This window comes from Raphanus sativus, chromosome 6, assembly GCF_000801105.2.
Source record: "Raphanus sativus cultivar WK10039 chromosome 6, ASM80110v3, whole genome shotgun sequence".
NCBI classification, from domain to species: domain Eukaryota; kingdom Viridiplantae; phylum Streptophyta; class Magnoliopsida; order Brassicales; family Brassicaceae; genus Raphanus; species Raphanus sativus.
The window spans coordinates 32326711-32349035 of record NC_079516.1 but is presented as its reverse complement, the minus strand read 5'-3'; the positions used below and the strand labels follow the sequence as shown (position 1 = coordinate 32349035).

At 35.0% G+C, this 22325-nt stretch overlaps 1 pseudogene; it reads right to left on the bottom strand.

The window, feature by feature from the left end:
• Positions 1-8719: 8719 nt before the first annotated feature.
• On the bottom strand, positions 8720-9624 carry LOC108808441 (uncharacterized; annotated as a pseudogene).
• Between the last annotated feature and the right edge of the window lie 12701 nt (positions 9625-22325).

The window sequence follows — 22325 nt, the reverse complement described above, 5'->3', positions numbered from 1 at the left end:
ACTTTCTTCGTAAATACAACGTAAAGCTTGCATCGTCTTTACGAGGAAATGAGCAAATATACTTTCCTCGTAAAACTAACGTAAATTTGCGTTACCTTTACAAGGAAATGTTTTACTTGAACTTAATGAGGAATTTTAAAGCACGTTTTTTTTGCTACCTACATATTCCTCGCAAATTCATCGCAAAACTTTAACTATCAGATTCGAAAAATTTCTATAAATATGGAAGGTTTCAACATCATTTTAAACACACCAACAAGAAAAAAAAAAGAAAAACGTGAAAGGAAAAAAATGTCAGACTCCGGGAATGTCTACGAGTTGCGGAGGTGGATGTATATGCATAGAGATGCTAACGGGAGAGTGATGAAAGAATACATTGCGGGACTGGAGACATTTATGCATCAAGAAAATTCCACATCGCTCGCCTTAGAAAGCGGTAAGATGTTCTGTCCATGTCGGAAATGCAACAATTCGAAATTGGCAAATCGTGAAAATGTTTGGAAGCATTTAATAAATAGAGGTTTCACGCCAAATTACTATATATGGTTTCAACATGGAGAAGGTTATAATAATTATGATCAGAATGAAGCTAGTAGTAGTAATAGCAATTTTCAGGAAGAACCGGTTGCTCTTCATTTGCATAATGAACATAGTTACCATTAGGAGGAGCAGATGGTAGATTTTGATAGGGTTCATGATATGGTAACTGATGCATTCGTAGCTCATGATAAAGATGAGGAACCTAACATAGATGCAAAAAGTTTTATGAAATGTTAAATGCGGCGAATCAACCACTTTACGGTGATTGTAGAGAAGGTCTCTCTAAATTGTCGTTGGCTGCGAGAATGATAAATATTAAAACTGATCACAATCTACCTGAAAGTTGCATGAATGAATGGGCAGACTTGTTTAAAGAGTATTTGCCGGAAGTCAATGTGTCTGCTGATTCTTATTATGAGATTCAGAAACTGGTTTATAGTCTTGGATTACCTTCGGAGATGATAAATGTTTGCATCGACAACTGCATGATCTACTGGGGAAATGATGAGAAGTTAGAAGAATGTCGATACTGCAAGAAGCCACGATTCAAGCCGCAAGGACGGGGACGTAATAGGGTACCATACCAAAGGATGTGGTACATACCAAAGGATGTGGTACCTACCAATTACAGACAGATTGAAAAGATTGTACCAATCAGAACAGACTGCTGGAAAGATGAGATGGCATGCCGAGCCTACTCAGACGGATGGTGAGATAACACATCCATCAGATGCAAGAGCCTGGAAACATTTTAACAAAGTATATCCGGAATTCGCTAGCAATATCCGGAATGTGTATCTCGGATTATGCACAGATGGATTTAGTCCATTCGGAATGTCAGGGAGACAATATTCATTGTGGCCAGTCTTTCTTACGCCATACAACCTGCCACCGGAGATGTGCATGCAACGGGAGTTGCTATTCTTGACCATATTAATACCTGGTCCGAAACATCCTAAAAGGTCGCTGAATGTTTTCCTGCAACCACTGATAAAAGAGTTAAAGGATTTGTGGTCAACAGGGGAGAGGACGTATGACTGCTCAACGAAGACGAATTTCACGATGCGAGCGATGCTTTTGTGGACCATAAGTGACTTTCCTGCCTATGTGATGTTGTCTGGATGGACTACACATGGGAGATTAGCTTGTCCATATTGTAATGGAGCGACATATGCGTTTCAACTGAAGAATGGGAGGAAGACAAGTTGGTTCGATTGTCATCGTCGATTTCTTCCCATTGGCCATCCGTACCGAAGAAACAAGACATTGTTTAGGCACAAAAGGGTTGTGAGAGACACTCCTCCTCCATATTTAACTGGAGAAGAAACTGAAAAGCAACTCGATTACTATGGAGCTTTGGAAACAGTTCCTCGTGGTGGTAATTGGCATGTCCCCCCTAATATGCCTGATTTTTACGGTGTTCATCACAACTGGCACAAAAAGAGTATATTTTGGGTGTTGCCATATTGGAATGATCTTCTTCTGCACCACAACCTCGATGTGATGCATATATAGAATAATTTCTTTGAGAACATCATGAATACAATATTGAATGTCCCGGGGAAGACAAAAGACAACATAAAATCGAGGTTAGACTTGCCGGATATTTTCTCAAGAAGTGAGTTACATATAAATAGCAATGAGCAAGTTCCTGTTCCGATATTCAGATTGTCTTCAGAAAAAAAGTCGGTGTTGTTCAACTGGGTAGCATCAGAAGTGAAATTCCCCGATGGGTATGTTTCAAATCTGTCTAGATGCGTTGAAAAGGGTCAAAAGTTCTCCGGGATGAAGAGTCATGACTGGCATGTCTTTATACAATGACTACTTCCCTTTACTTTTGCGGAGCTACTTCCTACAAACGTACATGAAGCACTTGCAGGTACTATATTATATATTGCAGTAATTTTATATATAATGATTTAGTTTGAAATAATATATGACTAATAATGTGTATAATTGTTTTTGGAATATACAAGGCATTGGAGCATTTTACAGGGATCTGAGCACCCACACTCTTAAAGTAGAAGTCGTGGAACAGCTTCAAGAGAACATTCCCATCTTATTGTGCAATTTGGAGAAGATATTTCCTCTTGGGGTTTTTGACGTCATGGAGCATCTAGCTGTCCACCTCTCATATGAGGCATTGCTTCGTGGACCTGTACATTACGGATGGATGTATCAGTATGAGCGAGCCATGAAATATTTGAAGGGAAAAGCAAAGAACCTTGCAAAGGTTGAAGGTTCTATAATTGCTGGAAGTTTGACGGAAAAAACTTCTCACTTCACATCGTACTACTTTGCGTCAAAGGTTATATTTTTGTTGCAAGATAAAAAATTTAAATAAATAATTTGATTTTGTATAAGTTTATATTAGAAAGAAGAGATTGATATTAGAAGTTAGAGAATTGTGGTTTTAAATTTTGAGGTTTGAAATGTTAAGAAAATATTGAAGTTAAAAGGAAGATATGTTTGGAATATATGAAGTAGAATATATGAAAGATGGGGTTTAGGGTTTGGGGTTTCTGATTTTAGAGGTTTAGAAATTTACCTCGTTAAAAACTCGTTATTTACGAGGCTTTTACGAAGAACAGAAAGACGGGCCTCGCTATTTCGTCGTGGGATTTGGGACGGGCCACGCAATTTTCTCGTAACGTTACGAGGTTTTTACGAGAAAAAAAAGACGGGCCTCTTTAATTCCTCGTAAAGCTACGAGAAAATTGCGACGCCTTCGTAAGTTATATATACAACCCAAACCTCACACTCTCCATTCGTCCCAACTTCCTCTCCAATTCCTCCCCATTTCCTCTCCAACTCCTCTCCCATTCCTCTCTCCTTCGAAAATGGTAATTTCCTCGCTCCCATAGTTAGTTTAGTATATTAGGTAGTTAGTTTAGGGAATTTAGATAGGTTTACGGATTTTACGTTAGATAGATTTTTTAATTATTGATGATAGATTTTTAATTATTGATGATCATAAACTCAAAAAAATATATTTTCGCAGGTTCGCAAGTACATGCTTACTCCTCACTACAGAGAGATGTTCGGAGAGTCTGGTAGTCAGTTAGACCCGCCAGGTTCTTCTTCAGGTGCCGGCGGTTCCGGTTCTTCGGATCAGGAGTCTGTTCCCGAGACTCAGCACTTCTTCCCTCCGATGCCTCCTCCGATGGCTCCTCCGATGGCTCCTCCGGTGGCTCCTCTGATGGCTCCTCCTCAGATCCCCGCCGCTGTTCATTCCGATCTGATGGTGCCACCTACTGTTCCTTTCTCGCAGTACACTATCAAGGATATTCTCGGTATGCCAGGCAGAGCTGGTTTACCAATCATAGACCCCGACAGACCCGACGGGACTATGTGGTATGTTTATTTTTAAAATAATTATTTTATAACTTCATTAAATAATTTAAATTTTCATTTATTTTCAGGTTTGGGGTTGACAATTGCCTTGCGACGGATGTAACTGAGACGATTAAAGGTTACTTCTCCATGGCGCATCCAAACTGGAAATTGACGCCGATCTACATCAGAAAGACGTGGTTCAAGATTTACGCTGTAAGTAATTCTATTAATTAATTGTTTTATATTATTTTTTTTAAAATAACAGATTATTAATTTTTTTTTTTGCAGCAAAAGTATCATTGGTCTATCGGGGTCAGTGAGAGAGTGAGGAAGGCGTTTTACGCGAAGGCGCAAGTTCACTGTTCGGACATGGTCTGCAACTGGAAGGGTGACTGGATCGTCAAGGGGTATACCCGTGGCAAACCCGCTGAGCTTACCACGGATGTTTGGGACGGCCTCATCCGTTACTGGAAGGATCCCAACTCCAAGAGGATCACAGCTATTTGCTCTGCCGCCCGTAACACGGTAGACGACCACGGTAACGGCCCGATGCAACACTCTACGGGCCAAAAACCCCATGCCGGTGTCCGTTTGGAAATGGTACATAAATTAAATATTAATTTTTTAATTATTATTTTTAATATAAATATATTTCTAACAATTTTCTTAAATGTTTTTAGGCCAAAGAGTTGGGACGTCTCCCGACTCTTCCGGAACTTTACGAGCGGACCCACAAGAACAAGGCGGGCCAGTTTTTAGATGGCAAGTCCGAGCAAATCTACAACGACGTAGTTGCTCGGGTTGAGGAGCGCCAGACTCAGCTGACCCAGCAGTTCGCCGACGGATTACCCGTTACCTTATCCACAACTGAAGTGGATAAGATTTACGAGGATGTAAATTTTTTAACATTTTATTTATTTAATTATTAATTCATTAAATTTAACTTTTAAATTTAACTAACAAATATAATTATTTTTGTTTCTAAGGTTGTCCCTAAGAAAAAGGGACGTATGTTGGGAATCGGTTCCGTCAATGATGTTCCGAGAGCGACATCGTCTTATGCTCAGAGACGGACCGAAGAAGTCACTGAGTTGCGTTCTGAGCTGGGCGCGACCAAAAGCCGTGTGACTGGACTCGAGGTCTTCATCGACTTTATAGCGACCACAAATCCGGAATGGTAAACTTTGTTGAGGAACATGAAACAACAAAATCACATTCCAGGCGAGTCATCGGGCACACATAACGAGGAGGATGTTACGAGGAGGAGCGAGGAATTCTATGAGGCGATAAACGAGCCTTAGTTTTTTTTTTCGGTTTATGTATTATAAAATCCAAAACTTATTTATATATAAAATATTTTGTTGCATTTGAATTTTATTTCAAATTTATTTATAAACAAAATATTTAAATATTTTTATTTTGTTAAATTAATAATTATTAAATTTATCAATATTATTTATTTATTCGAAAATACGCATTATACGAATTATTTACGTCGAAAGTTTGCCGAGGAATTTACGAGGAAAGGTTTATGAGGTGTTTACGAGGAAAGGATTTTCAAGGAATCTACGTGGAGTTTACGAGGAAAATGTTTCAAGGATATTACATGAAATTTACGAGGATTTGTTTTCAAGGAACTTATGTGTAGTTAATGACGCGAGCTTCGCGTGGTTTGTACGAAGAAAGTCCGCGAGTGATTTACGAGGAAACGCGGCGAGGAACTTACGACGAAACCTTTACTTCGTCTTTACGAGGAAATAAATGACTCGCTACTTTACGAGGAAATGGCGACGAAATGTGTGTTACGACGAACGATAAACGACTAAACCTTTTTCCTCGTTAATTCCTCGTAAACTTCCTTTTACGAGGAATTAACGAGGAAAATGGCCCTCGTTAAACATCTGTTTTCTTGTAGTGTTTCAGAGTCTCAAGTTGTGTGAGTGAAGAACAAGCCCTTTGAAAATGAGGAGTCTTGAACTGATGAAAGAGAGAGTCTGATGGAAGAAAGGGTAATTGATTGAAAAACATGATATTATGAGGAGATTAGAGAGTTTAAGAGTATGCGAAACTAAGAAAATAGAGTTTCAGAATCAAGAACACTTAGAATTACGAAGTAGGAGGAAAAATCTCTCTCTCTCTTAGAGACTATAACTTACCATCTGAAGGCCCTTAAATAGAAACATATTACAAAATCAGTAACCTAAAATCAATGGATATGATTGCTTGAAGATGGTTGGCTAGGATTGATTGTTGAGTGTAATTTGAGGGAATGGATCTGATTGGAGGATAGCATGATGGCTTCTGATTGGTTGAGCTAAGACTCCCATGAATCATCCCACATAAGTGTCTAAATACATGGTCCCCTTCTTGCTCTCTCTTTCCAGTACATGACACTTTATTGCACTTCTCTACACCTTATAAGGAAAATCCTCTGGAAAAAAACTTTGTAAGGGAAAAAGAGTAGAGCCAACAAGGCCTGAAGATTAGCCAGTGGATCTTTGTGTCTTAATATCAATGTGATGGACACAAAGACCCTGGATCATGACCTCTTCACGTGATGCGATGTTGATCTTCACTTCATTGCACATCACCAACTCTTCTTGGATCTCATCTTGAAACCGGCTTGTGTCTTCCCTTCTCTCATGGCTTCTTGCCATCTCTATCAGGTAAGACCACGCCCTACCTCCTTCTAATTGAGTCTCCAAGTAAGTTAACTGATACATCGTTCTACAAGTTTATACATTCTCAAGAGATAAACCTATCAAAGACATATTGAGATAGATAAGATCGGTTTACTCCCTTGTTTAAGATGGTGAGGAGTGGCTGCTTTGAACAAGCCACTTGAATTCCTCACTTGCTAAAAATTGGTTGATTCTTCTTTGAGTTGCCAACTTGATATAAGGTTGTGAGAATAGCTTTTTCTTCCTTCATAAACTCTTCCCAAACCGGTTGGCTCCTCTACTTAGGCATGATCTGATCAAGATTCAATACTAAGAATTTAGGCGTTCAACCCTTCCTTAATTACAATCATATACATCCATCTAGATGCTCAACATTAAGGAAACAACAAGATGACAATATGCAATAGCTTATATCAGTTTCTAATTCATGAATGCAACATAATTAGACAATACCATCTATCATCCTAACAAACACCCATTTAGAACTGGGACAAAGCATCATTATCATCAACAAACACCAGACTATGCAATACCTAAAATCGATTTTCAGTTTATGAAAGCTAAAAGGATTTAACACAACTCTAACATTATAACTAATGTAGCGGAAGCTTTATATGATAGAACTAGAGATCCATTGATTCTGAGAATACCCGGAAAACTAAGATAATCACAAGGATCTTACTTAGTCTAAAAATGCCTAAGATCAATGTCTTCTTAAATTCATTGAGATCACCAATGATTTACTGGAAACAAAGAACAAAGAGAAAAAACCCTTTATCTTTGTTAATCAAATCATCAACTGAATACAAACTTAAGCATAAACAGCTATATATAAAAAAACCATAAAACCTTAAAACAATAAAGATAATTATCAAAAATAGTTAATAAAATCAATAATAAGATATTTGGAATATTTCCAAATATCTATCTACATCACTAACACAATCATAACTGAAACTTGGCAAGCATTCCATTTCTCAGACATCAAACATGACTCTTTAAGCATCTTGGAACAGATTCTAAACAATACCATTTAGAAATCTTAAAATTGTCCTCAGGTTTTCAATCACAATCACAACACAACAACCACACACAATCACAAGCTCATATCAAGAAGGTTGGAATTAGCTTACAACAAAGGAACCTGAGCTGGTTCCTTGAGCCTCTTTTGCAATAGCTCATGAATCTGGTGGATTAGAGAGCTGAATCCTCACCCAACACCTTCTCCTTGTGTTCATAACCTCTTCCTCGAAACTACAACTCAAAAAGGCTCCACTTTTCTTCATCCTTCCAAGTCACCATCTTCATGAACAATGAGAGAACTTTCTTTTTGAAAGGCACCAGCTTGGACAGAAGATGGAACACACCTTTAATGGACATGAGAGAAGAGGAGTGACAATTAGAAACCACCATGACTTCAGACAACATCTTCTTGATGAAACAAAAACGACTGAACAAGTCTTCTATGGTTTGGATCTGAGATGAGGCTAAACTTGTGATGGAGATGCGGAAGCTCGAACCAAGTTCTAATAAACTTGGCTCTGATACCATATAAAAAAAGTGAAGAACAAGATCAAGACACCATAGAAAGAAATGTAGAATTAGTGAAAGAAAGAGAAAGAAAAAATAAGGATTTTATTTGCCTTCTTTTCTCTCTCTTTCACTCACTGGTTCAACATTTCTTTCTCTTGTGTTCTTGAGCTTGTACTTCACTTTTCTTACACTGGCGATATCTTTTATATTCAGAGTATCCACATATGCTTCAAATAAAATTCTTCGAACTTCGATATAAACTAATACTTCCATACATATGTACGTACCAAAAATCGAATATATATATATATATATATGTATATGTATACGTTATACGTACCGAATACCAAAATAGCTGCACCTAGCTAGCAAAAATCTGGTTTACTAGAAACCAACGCCTTCATTGACCATTTTCCTTTTTATACGAGAAGCAAAACACAGACTGATTATAGCTGTCCGATTAATACTTCAGCGGCTAATAAACAATAACCTGTCAAACTCAGTTACTTGCATGCTAAGTAATCGAAAGCATACATCTTGATTCATGCCAATATCTATAACTTGAAAAATGTATAGTTAAACTAAAACTCAATACCGTGAACAACAAAACCATATAGAAGCCTCAATTTCTTTACAAAATGCTTAAAAAACGTTAATAACCAAAAATAAACGTCTATGACTGATAATATATAAAAATATTTAACCACTTTCATCTTTGTATTCATCTAGCTCTCCACGATCGTCTCCGGTCCAGGCCTCCAGGATCCATAATTCGATTCATATAGTACTTTCTCTTCTAGGGTTTCTCTTATTTCCACACCATCATGATCATCATGATGATCATCGTCATTAACAGACATTGATTTTCTTCTTCTGTCTCCGGACACCGGAAACATACAGACATGGACCATTCTCTTCAAATGGTTATACCTACTTTTGTTAAGTATCTCTGCTGTTTTTGCTGAGATAAGAGCGAGTTCTTCTTGTGTTAGGACAGATAATAGCATGTCCGTTGGAAGGAGGAGGTATAGATGTCGTCTCGGCCGCAAGAACTCATCGGGGGGATACGGCGGTGACTCGGTTGCCGATTTGGAGCAAAGTTGAGTCGGTGATAAAGTGAGTGGAGTTTTGAGAGACGATATCGGAAGTCTTGATGGGTTTTGAGAAGATCTCTAGCGCGTTCCGGTGAGAGGAGCTAAGATTTTGACTACTGAAGATGATGAGTTTGATGATATGATCAATGGTGCGCATAGAGCCGCTCTTATTTATTATTGGGCTGGAAGCAAATCTAAAAAATATGCCCTATTTATATTCACGTTCTATATAAAGGAAAAAAATAAAGAATGTCACTGTGATGGGTTGTACTCTCAACCTCCACACAGTAATAACACTGAGCTTTACCATTTTGGCTATTGAAGAATTCAAGAATTTACGTGGCCGATATAATTGATATTCTAGTGGAGGCCGGAAGCACCAGCTTCTTTCGCTTCTGTCCAGGGCCGCCTCTGGGTGCGCATGAAGATGTGTTCCCCATTCTTGTGACCAAAGTATAAGAACAAGAGAAAGATAGAGACATAGAGGGAAGTTTCGTAGAAATGGGCTAGCTTTTATAAGACTTATTCTTGGGTTCACCTCCTAGGGTGAACCTTTAAGTTCACCAACCAATAGTGTTTGAGTATTTGATATTTGATATCTTTTAAAAAAGGAAACATAATTAAATTTTCAAATTAGATTAAAATAAAAAATATTAAATACATAAAAAATAGTAATAGCTACAAAAATAAATAAATTAATATTATTAAGCCTTCACTAAAATACTAAATCCTATAACCTAAATCTTAAAACTTATACCCTAAATTCTAAACCCAAAAATTTTAGATAAACTCTAAGCATTTTGATAAATCTTAAACCATAAATCATAAATATTAAAAACTAAATCATAAAACACTAGACCCTAAATTCTAATCACTAAACCCTAAACCCTTGGGTAAACCCCGAATCCTTGTATAATTCATGAACCTGTAAGTTCACCGACCAATATATAATGCTTGAGTTTATGATTTATCCAAGGGTTCGGGGTTTACCCAAGGGTTTAGGGTTTAGTGATTAGGATTTAAGGTTTAGTGTTATTATGATTTAGGGTTTAATATTTGTGATTTAGGGTTTAGGATTTATCAAAAGGCTTAGGTTTATCTAAAATTTTTGGGTTTAGGATTTAACTAAGATTTTAGGGTTTAGGATTTAGGGTATAGAGTTTAGTATTTTACTAAAAGCTTAATAATAATAATTTATTTATTTTTTGTAACTATTACTATTTTTATGTATTTATATTTTTTTATTTTTAAAATATAATATAGTTTGGAAATTAAATTTTGTTTCCTTTTTAAAAAGATATCAAATATCAAATACTCAAACACTATTGGTTGGTGAACCTTGAAGTTCACCCTAAGGGGTGAACCTAAGAATAACTCATTTTGTAATTATGTGGATATTATACAGTTGTATTAGTTTATGTGGTGATTATGTATCAATTAATTTTTTCTGGTTGTATACAACTGTGTGTATCTTCTTTCTCTATAGTTGTTGCTTCTTATTTTTATTGGGGACTTTGTTTGATAGGGTATCGTTTGAGTAATCAAATTACAAAATGTAATGTTTCTCGTTTCAAACGTTAGAGCAATTATTATTGGTTTAATATTTATCTACTGACTTTTAGTGTTTTATATATGGGAGGTAAAAAAAAGGGAAAAAACCAAGGAAGATGAGTTTCCACAAGAATTGACGATGGCTAGCTAGCATCGATCGACAGAGCATTAGGAGTATCGATTGCCACTTAACTGTATTGGCCGACAATCACATCAAAGTCAGGTATACCGTTTTTCCTTGTTAAATATTGTCCTTATGATTTATTCGTCCACCGATCTTGGACTGTATAACACTGGTGACAGTGTTATTAAAGTCTGGGGAGGTTCTACTGATATTGTGTTTTAGTTTTTAGTTAGTGTATAAAAAAGGGTCAATTAGGGGAATGGGCAACTTTTAAGTTTGAATTAGGAAAATAGGTCACCTCAAGTTTATATTAGGCAATTGGGCAACCTAGTAGAGAGAGAATAAATTTATGACATTTTTAACCTTTTTGCCTATTAAACTTGGCAAGCTGGAAAAGTAATTTCGTGGGACCCAAAATCCACTTTGCCTATAAAAAATAATTTTTTTCCCACTAACTTTTAACAACTAACTTTTGTGGACCCCATAAACATTTTTTATTCATTAAACTTTTGGATCATATTTAATATTTAAAAATCATATATGAGCAACTACTTTTAATATAATACATATTTTTTCATATATAAAGTCAACATAAATCTATACGAATTAATATAAAATCGATGCAAACTCTAAAATTTATCAAAGTTACCCAATAAATTATACATTTTGACTCATAAAAGAAACTTTCATATTTATGAAATCTACCCAAATAAATGATAATTCATAAAATTATGTAAATTTATGGATAATTATCATAAATCTGAGTAAATTTAATAAACTTGGAAACCTTCATAGATCCTTCATTTTTTGCCAAAATGGCAGGAAAACAAATTTGTTTACATTTAATTTTAATATAGTTGGGTAAATTTAATAAATTTGGAAACCTACGTGAATCTTACATTTTTTTTGGTCAAAATTGATCTCACACTTTTTGTTTTTGCCAAAAATAGAAACACTCACGAAATGCTACATTTTTTTCCCAAAAATAAAATGACAAATTGGGATCTGGCAGCAAAGTGCATTCGTTATAATTTTTATGTTTATAAAATGAAAAAAATTGTTAATGAAATGACAAATTTGTTAATAAAATGACAAACCCTACACCTTTCACGATGAACTGATCTAATAACTTTAATTTTCAAGGATCATATCTACTTGCTAGAACCAATATAATCCCATATTGAGTACAACCTGCAGATTTCCAATCATCTCAAGTTCTTGATTAGTCATAGGTAGAACCGTGCTTATAATCTATTGAAAAAGATATCCGCTATAGTGCTATTTCACCCCAAAAAATAGAGTTATCCTTAGGTTCACCCCTAGAGTGAACATTTAGGTTCATCCAACCAATAGGAATCAAGTATTTCATAATTAATATTTTTTAAAAAAGAAAAGAAAATATTGCCAAGTTATATTATGTTTTTAAAATAAATAAAATAAAAACAAATAAAAATAATAGCCGTTACAAAAAATGAATTTTTGAAAACTATTTTTAATATCGTCAAAAAACACTAAACCCTAAACCCTAAATCCTAAACCCTAAACCCTTGGGTATACCCTAAACCCTTGGATAATTTTAAACTCTAAACCCTAAACCCTAAATTCTAAACCCTAAACCCTAAATCCTAAACCCTAAACCCTTGTGTATATCCTAAACCCTTGGATAATTTTAAACTCTAAACCCTAAACCCTAAATTCTAAACCCTAAACCCTTGGATAAATCATAAACACTTGGATAATCCTAAATTCTAAATCAAAAACACTAAACACTAAAACATTAAATCTTAAAAATACTATTATGGTTTAATGTTTTTAATTTAGGGTTTAGTATTTATCCAAGGGTTTAGGATTTAGAGTTTAGAGTTTAGTGTTTTGTTGACGAAATTAAAATCTTTTTAAAAATCTTTTTTTTGCATATATTATTATTTTTATTTTTTAATATTTTTATTTTAAAAATGTAATATAACTCGACAATATTTTGTTTACTTTTTTAAAAGATATCAATTGTGAAATGAGTGATTTCTATTGGTTGGTGAACCTTAAGGTTTACTCTAGGGGTACACCAAGATTAAGTCCAAAAAATATAGGATAATTTGGTGCCTCCATGTCAATTATCTAGTGATTTTTATGTCTTAAGAAGTTAAGACTCAACCTGAATTTGACCAAATTCTCTCGCATAAACTTCTTATCTTAAATATTTAAAATCATCAACAAAACACTAAACATAAACTCCTAAACTCTAAACCATGAATCCTAAATCCGGAACCCTTGGGTAAATCCGGAACCCTTGGGTAAATTCAGAATCCGAATAAATTATACATTTTGACCCATAAAGAAACTTTCATATTTATTAAATTTACCCAAATAAATGATAAATTATTCATAAAATTATATAAATTTATGGGTAATTTTCATAAATCTGGGTAAATTTAATAAACTTGGAAACCTACATGGATCTTTCATTTTTTGTCAAAATGGTAGGAAGAACAAATTTGTCTACATTTATCTTAAATATTAAAAATCATCAACAAAACACTAAACCTAAAATCCTAAACTCTAAACCTTGAATCCTAAATCTGGAACCCTTAGGTAAATCCAGAACCATTGGGTAAATCCAGAATCTGAAACAATCTGGAACCCTTGGGTAAATCCGGAACCCTATGCCTAAACGTTTAATACAATCTAATTCACTATAACTCAAGAAATAAGTATACGTATACATAAGATGTACGAATATCTAAGGTGTACGAATATATAAGGTGTACGTATACATAAGTATACATAAGGTGTACGAATACCTTAGGTGTACAAATACCTAAGGTGTACGAATACCTAAGGTATACAGAAAGTGTACGAATACATAAGGTGTACGAATATCAACATAACCCATCTAATACTTAAGATGTACAAATACATAAGGTGTACATATACATAAGTATACATAAGGTGTACAAATACATAAAATATACGAATACCAACATAACCCATCGAATACTTAAGGTGTACGAATACACAAGTATATGTATACACAAGTATATGTATACATAAGTATACATATATTTAGGTATACGAATACATCGGTGTACGAATACATAACATCTATGAATACCTTTTGTATATATCCCTTATTGCATTGGAGAGTTTAAATACATATTAAGTATAAAATTTAAATACATCTACGAATACAACGAGAGCACAGTGCTCTCCAAAACAATTATACGTTAATTATTTAGAACTCACATTTTACTCTATATAAAATTTAAATATTTTGCTAATAACCTATTGGTATTATAATCTAAAATTTTGTCAATCTCATTATAGATGATCTAATTAACTAAAAGGTGGTAAAAACAATGAAATAATTTATAACAATATTTCATTTGTAAAAGCTGATATACCAAAATATTTTCATTAAATTCAATAAAATAAATTAACATATTAGTTTAATTGTGTTTTCATATATGTGAAGCACATTCATTTAGACAACATAATTTTTCATACAAAATTTAAGATTGTTTAGAAATAAAATGTTGAAATAAATAAGTGAAATACATCTTATAATAAAAAACTAAAAAATTAAATATTTTTTATAATAAAAAGCTAAACAATTAAAAAACTAAACAATTAAAGATTAAACAATAAATAATTGACATTAAAGACATCTAAAATGAAATATAATGAAAGATTTCTTTAAAAAAATACATCATATTTTTATTATGAAATATATAATACAGTTACAAAAAAAATCAATAAAATCGAAATAAAATCTAGATAATTTTTCAATAGAAAAAAGACATTTTCTATTAATTGTTTAGTTTTTCTCAATAAAATCACAGCCATGAAAACTAGAATTTTAGATGGATATAAGATGTTTTAATAGAAAATATACATTATATTATCTTGTATTATTCAAAGATTTTTTTAAAAACTAAATTATTAAAAGATAATGAAATATAATTTAAACAATTAAAAGATAATGAAATATAATGAAATATTTTTTTAAAAACCAAACAATAAAATCGAAATCTAACCTAGATAATTTTTCCCATTAGATTACTTTTAAGAAATCAATTTTTAAATTTTAATAAACATTTTTAGTATTTATACTTTTAATAATTAATAAATGATATATAGTATTTTGTATGATATTAAGCATTCATTTTAATCATTTTTAGTGTATAAATATTACATTTATGTGTCATATGTATAAATTTCATAAACAGGGGCTTGGAGTGTACATGAGCGTAATGGTTTCTTATTATTCAGTTAAAGAAAAAATGATTTTTCTTCTTCAGTTAATTTAACTGTAAAGGTGGTGGTGTAGAAAAGAATGAGAGAGAAAAAGAAGATGAGAGGAAATGAAGGAGAGGGAGATGATTTTCGTAGATGATGGTTGGTGGTGTGGAAAAGAAGGAGAGAGAAAAAGAAGGAAATAGAAAAAGAATGAGAGAGGTGGTGTGACAAATTAAAGAATGAGAGAGGTGATGTGACAAATTTTATTTTAGATATATTTTAATTGAAATGGCAAAGATGTAAATAATGAATCTGACAAAGGTCCCAAAGGATATTTAGACATAAGTTTACATGGGCAAATGCAAAAAGTTGCCCAATTGGCTAATTTAAACTTGAGGTCGCCCAATTCCCTAATTTCAAACTTGCGATTTGCCCAATTTGCCAATTTTTTCATAAAAAAACAGATCCAAGTAGATGTTTGCCATCAGCATCGCCCGACGAGACAATTTCGATATCGATTGACATCATCACATCAGCCACGATCAATGTGCACTAACCTACTTCGATCGATATGGTTTCAGTCAGGTATAACGTTCTAACTTGTTAAGCTATGTACTTATGCTTTATGATTTTCATCTTAACACCGACTGTTTTACACTGGGGACAATGTAATTTAAGTCTGGGGGGATTACTAATAATTATCTACTTTATGAGTCTTATTTAAAATGTTTTCAAAAAAGTTTTTATTGAGTCAAGAATGGGATGATGATCTTATTCGATTTATTACTTGTCATCTAACCACTCTTTAGACCAGTCTTAGATTTAGTGACTGCAGAAAGTACTAGAGATACTAAAATGGATCAACCTGTCAACTATGTATGCACTTGCTGAGATTATTTGAAAGGAACCAAAACTGACCTCCAACCTAATTTGACATTAATTGCTTGTCTTGGAGCTTGGTATACAATGAGATCAGATTCTTCAAACAAGCATGGAAGGTAAAGCCTTGTGTAGATGTATCACCCTTTCTCTCTCTATTTCGAAATTTAGATTAGATAGTATTTATTTATTTAGAAAAAAAAGAAAAGAAAAAAAAGAATTCGAACATGACTTGGTGGCTACAACCATCAAAACTTGATTCATAATAATTCTATCGGTAAAGGATTTGAACAGGACTTGGTGGCTACAACCATTAAGGCTTGCTTCATAAAAATCCTAGGATATATGTCAAAAAGAAGTGAACAAGATTTGGTGGCTAAACCTATTAAAGCTTGATTCATGGAAGCATGTATAATCTTGGTCAACGATTCTGTAATAAAGTAGACTTTGACTGAGAGAGAAATTAGTAGAGAGAGAGGAAAGGAATTTCTTTTTACCTGTAGGTCCAGATACTTGTTTGTGCATCCTTGCATCATGTGATCGATACTCCTAGGGTAAGGCCTACACTTTTATATTTACAAGAAATGAGGTTAGTAGAGGGGATTGTCAAACATGATCTGTTAGGTTGTTGACTAGGTGAATTTGGTTGCTAAGCTAGGATATGGTATAGTGTGCTTCTAAGGTTAGGATGTTTATGATTTGGCTTGCACTACTAAAGAGATGATGACTGAGTTTTTAAAATCTTTTGAGTCCCTACTGCTTTCAAACCTCTTTCAGGGAGACTGCATGTGGTTTTGCTTGAGGACAAGCAAAATGGTAAGTCTGGGGGAGTCGATATACCATGAATTTGACCCGATTTTACCCATGGTATATAAGTATTTAGATACTATTTACTAGGATATAGAGTCCATTTAGAGTATTTACAGGCTCAGAGACGTTTCGGAGAAAAGTGGTAATTTTGGTGTTTTTGAAGTCTTTTTGAGTGTAGAGCTGCACAGACACATCAGATGTTTAGCTATGGATGGAGACCTTCCAACTGTGCGATTGGTCTGATCTTTTGTCACAATATAAAGATTTGAGTTAGATTTCCAATGCCACCGGTCTGCGGTCAATCCAACGGTTCGATCGAAAGTTATGCATGTTTTAATGAAGAGTGGTCAGTCTGCCTCGTGAGAGGAAGCTGTTGAGAAGAGGAATGCATATCGATCAATGCAACACAATGCATATCGATCGATATGGATGTCAATTTGGGCCAAGCATATTTTATTACCGATTGAAGCCCAAGAACCACCACAAAGTTACCAAAATACTCTTGGACGACCAAAACCCCTGTTTATGTATTTTCTAAGCCATTGTTGACAGCTACGCTCTTTACGCTTTCTATTATTCTTTTCCATTGTTTTCTATTAGGGTTTGGAGAGAAGATCAGTTCTACTTTAGAGATTGATTGGAACTCCATTGGTTTTATCATTTATTTCATATCTATTATTATTATTCAGATTATGATTTGTGTTTCTTCTATCATGTCTGAGTAATTCATCTTGTTAGATTTAGGGATTTCATGAGCTTAATGTCAAACTGATAATCAATTAGGATTGCTAGGTTATCTATAGATCTCTACACCAGGGTGATTTGTAATACTAGTATCTGGAGTAGTTAGAAAAGCACAACAGTGTGATGAATTACTTGACCTAGAATCATAGGATAATTGAGTGGCACGAAAGTACCATCAATTAAGGAACCCGAGCTCTGCTGGATTAGATACTTAGACGCATACGATAGTTGGTCTAGGAATTTAGTTGAACATAATCGATTAGGTTGTTAATTCTTGTCTGAGGAAGTATCGATCGACGTTCAGGCCATAGCATCGATCGATGCTCGATCCTTGGTCGCGTTCGACATCCGGAACAAAGACTTAGGCATCTGATTAGTAATTGCATGTGAAAGCTGTAATACGTTCTTATTAAAATCGAGTTTTAGAACTGAATCTCCTTTAGCATCCTTGAATTGTAACTTTGAATCTCTTGATTAATAAATCCCTCGATCTAGCTATAGCTATTTCTTTTTATTGTTAACAATTCTCTACCAAGCTGAACAATCGTCTTGTTCATCTTATTTACTCCTTTATTTATTGCTATCTTATATTTACTGTCTTATAAATTATTAGTCTAGTTAAATCCTAATACTTATAATCTAGTGTGTGCCTTAGCTCTCTGTGGATTTGATCCCTAATCTCGAGTCACGGCGTTACCTAACTTATCAAAGGCCAAAAACAGAGATCACATATGTATACAGTTCATTAGCTGTCTGGATGCATCATACATGTATGTCTTTGTTAGTTGCTTAATTTTATATGATCATTAATCAACATTTTATATGATTGAACTAGAAAAGCATGGCATACGTGATCATGTATTTTGTAATACTGTTTATTCAGATGTAGAAATATAAATTCGTGTGAAGTTTTACTTTACCAACAAAGATATACATATAGTAAGATCGATATATATATTTATTTTCAGTATGAATACTATGTACCTGAATAACTGATTAAGAAAATTATACACACACAGTTTAACAGCAATGATTAGGCTTTATATGATGTCAAATATATAAAATTGTTATTGAACAGTCTTAACTTATGCCTTCATATGGTCGAGACATACACACTAATGTGTATGTGTATGTTACTCTTGCATATATACATTTGTCGCTGTCTGATATCACCACACACAACGAATTATGTGATTTTATTTGTAAAATGTCTTGGAGTTTGATCTCTATTTGTGTTTCTTTTCCGGCTTCAATCTAACAATTATATAAATTTGATGAACTGTCACGTTATTTGTTAATCACAGATCTAGCGACAACACTTGGATTAGATTATATAAACACATTCGTTAGAATTAAAATGAAAAGGGCATCTCAAGTAGCTATCATCAACATATTTAAAACATGGAATAAATATACATCATCTGGGAGTTGCAACGTCCAAATCTTGACAGTATAAAAAGCTATAGCTCTAGCTATTATTAATATAGAGAATTGTTATAAACCGTGTAAACCGGTAATTGAGATTAGATTGATGTAAACCGTGTAAACCGGTATCTCTATTACTATAAATGTTCGGTTGTAACAGAAAGGTGAATAATAAGAAATCATTTTCCATTTTGAGCTTCGTCTTCTTCGACTCTATTGAGCTCAACTGATATGGTATCAGAGCCCATGGTGAAAGCCCAGGAGATGATTTCCCATATAAATAGTTGTCTACCTATGTAGCCTATAAAAATGGCCCATCTTGCTGTGGTATGTCCGAGATGTTGGGCTTGGGCTGTTTCCGTTGGACCGTTTCCCACCCACATCTCGAGAGGGGCTATTAGATTGTCCCACATCGGTTGAGACAATGGTCCTTGGGCAATATATAAGTGTATGGGCAATCCTCCACTCTTGAGCTAGCTTTTGGGTGTGAGTTAGGCCCATCACTAATATGGTATCAGAGCGGCGAGACTCGAAATCTCGTCCGATCCGTTTCGTTTCTTCTTTCTTTTGACCTCTCATCGATCGGTGATTCTCTCGATCGGTGTTTCTAGGCTCTGTTTTCACAAATTTTACATCAAAGTGATCGTCAATGGTGATCGGAAGAAAGGTTGGCCGTCGCGTTGGGAGACCTACAACTTCTGCACGCAGATCCACCACTCGCGAAACTCCTTCACCAGATCCACCATCTCCTCCTATAGAACCGTTCAACAGCATTCACTCTCCGTTCTATCTTACTCATAGTGACAATCCTGGTGCTACAATCATCTCTGAGGTACTCGATGGATCTAACTATGATAACTGGAAAATAGCTATGAATATTGCTCTGGATGCGAAAAATAAAACTGCGTTCATTGATGGATCATTAGCTAGACCAGTTGAAACGAATCAGAACTTTAGAATCTGGTCTCGATGTAACTCGATGGTGAAATCCTGGATTCTAAATTCTGTTTCAAAGCAGATCTATAAGAGTATCTTAAGGTTTAATGATGCATCTGAGATTTGGAAGGATTTGGAAGCTCGTTTTCATATAACAAACATTCCTAGATCCTATCAATTATCTCAGCAGATTTGGTCATTGCAACAAGGTGCTTTGGATCTTGCAACTTACTATACCAACCTGAAGACGCTTTGGGATGAATTGGATGGTGCTACGTGTGTTCAAACCTGTACTAACTGTGATTGTTGCAAAGCTATGGATAAGAAAGCTGATCAAGCAAAGATTATTAAGTTTCTGGCAGGTCTCAATGAGTCTTACTCCATCATTCGTAGCCAAATTATCATGAAGAAGAACATGCCAGAGCTTTCTGAAATTTATAACCTTCTTGATCAAGATCATAGCCAACGCACCTTTGCTTCTGTTCAGAATGCCTCTGCTTTTAACATTGCTGCTCCTGCGTCTGAACAACAATCAAGTATGGTTAATGCTGCGGCTCATTATCAGAAACAGAACAAACCTATCTGTACGCATTGTGGTTATACTGGTCACACAACAGATACATGCTACAAGATTCATGGATATCCGGTGGATTTTAAACACAAGTACAAGAATAAGAATGAGAAATCTTCTTCCTCGGGTAAACCACAGAATACTTCTAAGCCTGTTGCTGCACAATTAGCCTTAACCAATACTGAGATAGGAGGTCAGAGCATTCCTAATGTGATAAACATCCTTACTAAAGATCAGATTGAAGGTGTTATTGCTTACTTCAACTCGCAACTTCAGATGCCTTCTTCTGGTTCTACTGTAACCTCTGGTTCTGGAGCTACAATTACGGCGTTACCTGGTATGGCTTGCTCTTCCTCTACTTTGCGCTTTATTGGTATTCTTAAAGCAACGAACAGTGTTCTTGTTTCTGATTCTTGGATAGTAGACAGTGGAGCTACTCATCATGTAGCTTGTGATCGAAGTAAATCTGAAACTTTTACAGTTTCATTAAATGCTTCGGTTACATTACCTACTGGTATGGGAGTAAGAATTGAAGGAATAGGGAGAGTGAGACTGAGCAACTCTCTGATTCTGGATAATGTCTTGTATATACCTGATTTCCGACTCAATCTAATGAGCGTCAGTCAGGTGACTAAGGCTTTGGGATATCGTATTCTGTTTGATGATGCTTCTTGCATGATACAGGATCATATCAAGGGGGCTGATGATTGGTCAGGGTGAGCAGATATCAAACCTCTATGTGCTGGAGACAACGAAGCTAGCAGAGTCGATTGATTTGGAGACTTCGACTTTCTCTACCAATGTTATTGTTGATTCTCAGTTATGGCACAATAGATTAGGACATCCATCTGTGGAGAAAACTGATTTACTTCGTAATGTACTTGGATTTAACCACAGAAATAAAACGTCCTTTCATTGTGATATCTGTCCCCTTGCAAAGCAGAAGAAATTGTCATATCCTTCTCGTAACAATATTTGTTCTGCAGCTTTTGATCTAATGCACATGGACATATGGGGTCCTTTCTCCGTTTGTACTCCAGAAGGTTATCGATATTTCCTTACCTTGGTTGATGATCATACAAGAGTTACTTGGATTTATTTACTTCGCACCAAGGATGAAGTTCTTCATGTGTTTCCTGATTTTATCAAGATGGTAGAACTTCAATACAATACTAAGGTCAAAGGTGTGCGTTCAGACAATGCTCCTGAGCTAAGATTTACTGCTTTCTTTAAGAAGAAATGTATTGTTGCTATCATTCTTGTCCTGAAACTCCGGAGCAGAACAGTGTTGTTGAGAGGAAACACCAACATATCCTTAACGTGGCCAGAGCTCTGATGTTTCAGTCTAATCTTACTCTGGATTATTGGGGTGATTCGGTGTTAACTGCAGTGTTTCTGATTAACAGAACACCTACTCCCCTTCTCAAAAACAAATCCCCATTTGAAGTTTTAACTTCCAAAGTTCCAGATTACAATGGCCTCAAGGATTTTGGTTGCTTGGCTTACATGTCTACCTCTTCTAAGAACAGGCATAAGTTTCAGCCTCGCTCCAAACCGTGTATCTTTCTCGGGTATCCTTCTGGTTACAAGGGCTATAAGCTACTGGATATGGACTCTCACAAGATTCATATCTCCAGAAACGTTGTGTTTCACGAGACTATCTTTCCTTGCACAAATGATCAGATGGTTCATCTTGATGGTTTCTTCTCTATGGGTAAAATGCCTCACTCAGCAGATAGTGATGTTCCTATAGTAACAAGTGAATCCCCTGCAGTTGAAAGTAAAATCCCTGCAGTTGTGGGTGAAACTTGTGAACCAGTGAACACGCATTCAACTAGAGAAGCGTCAAAACGTGTTTCTAAACCTCC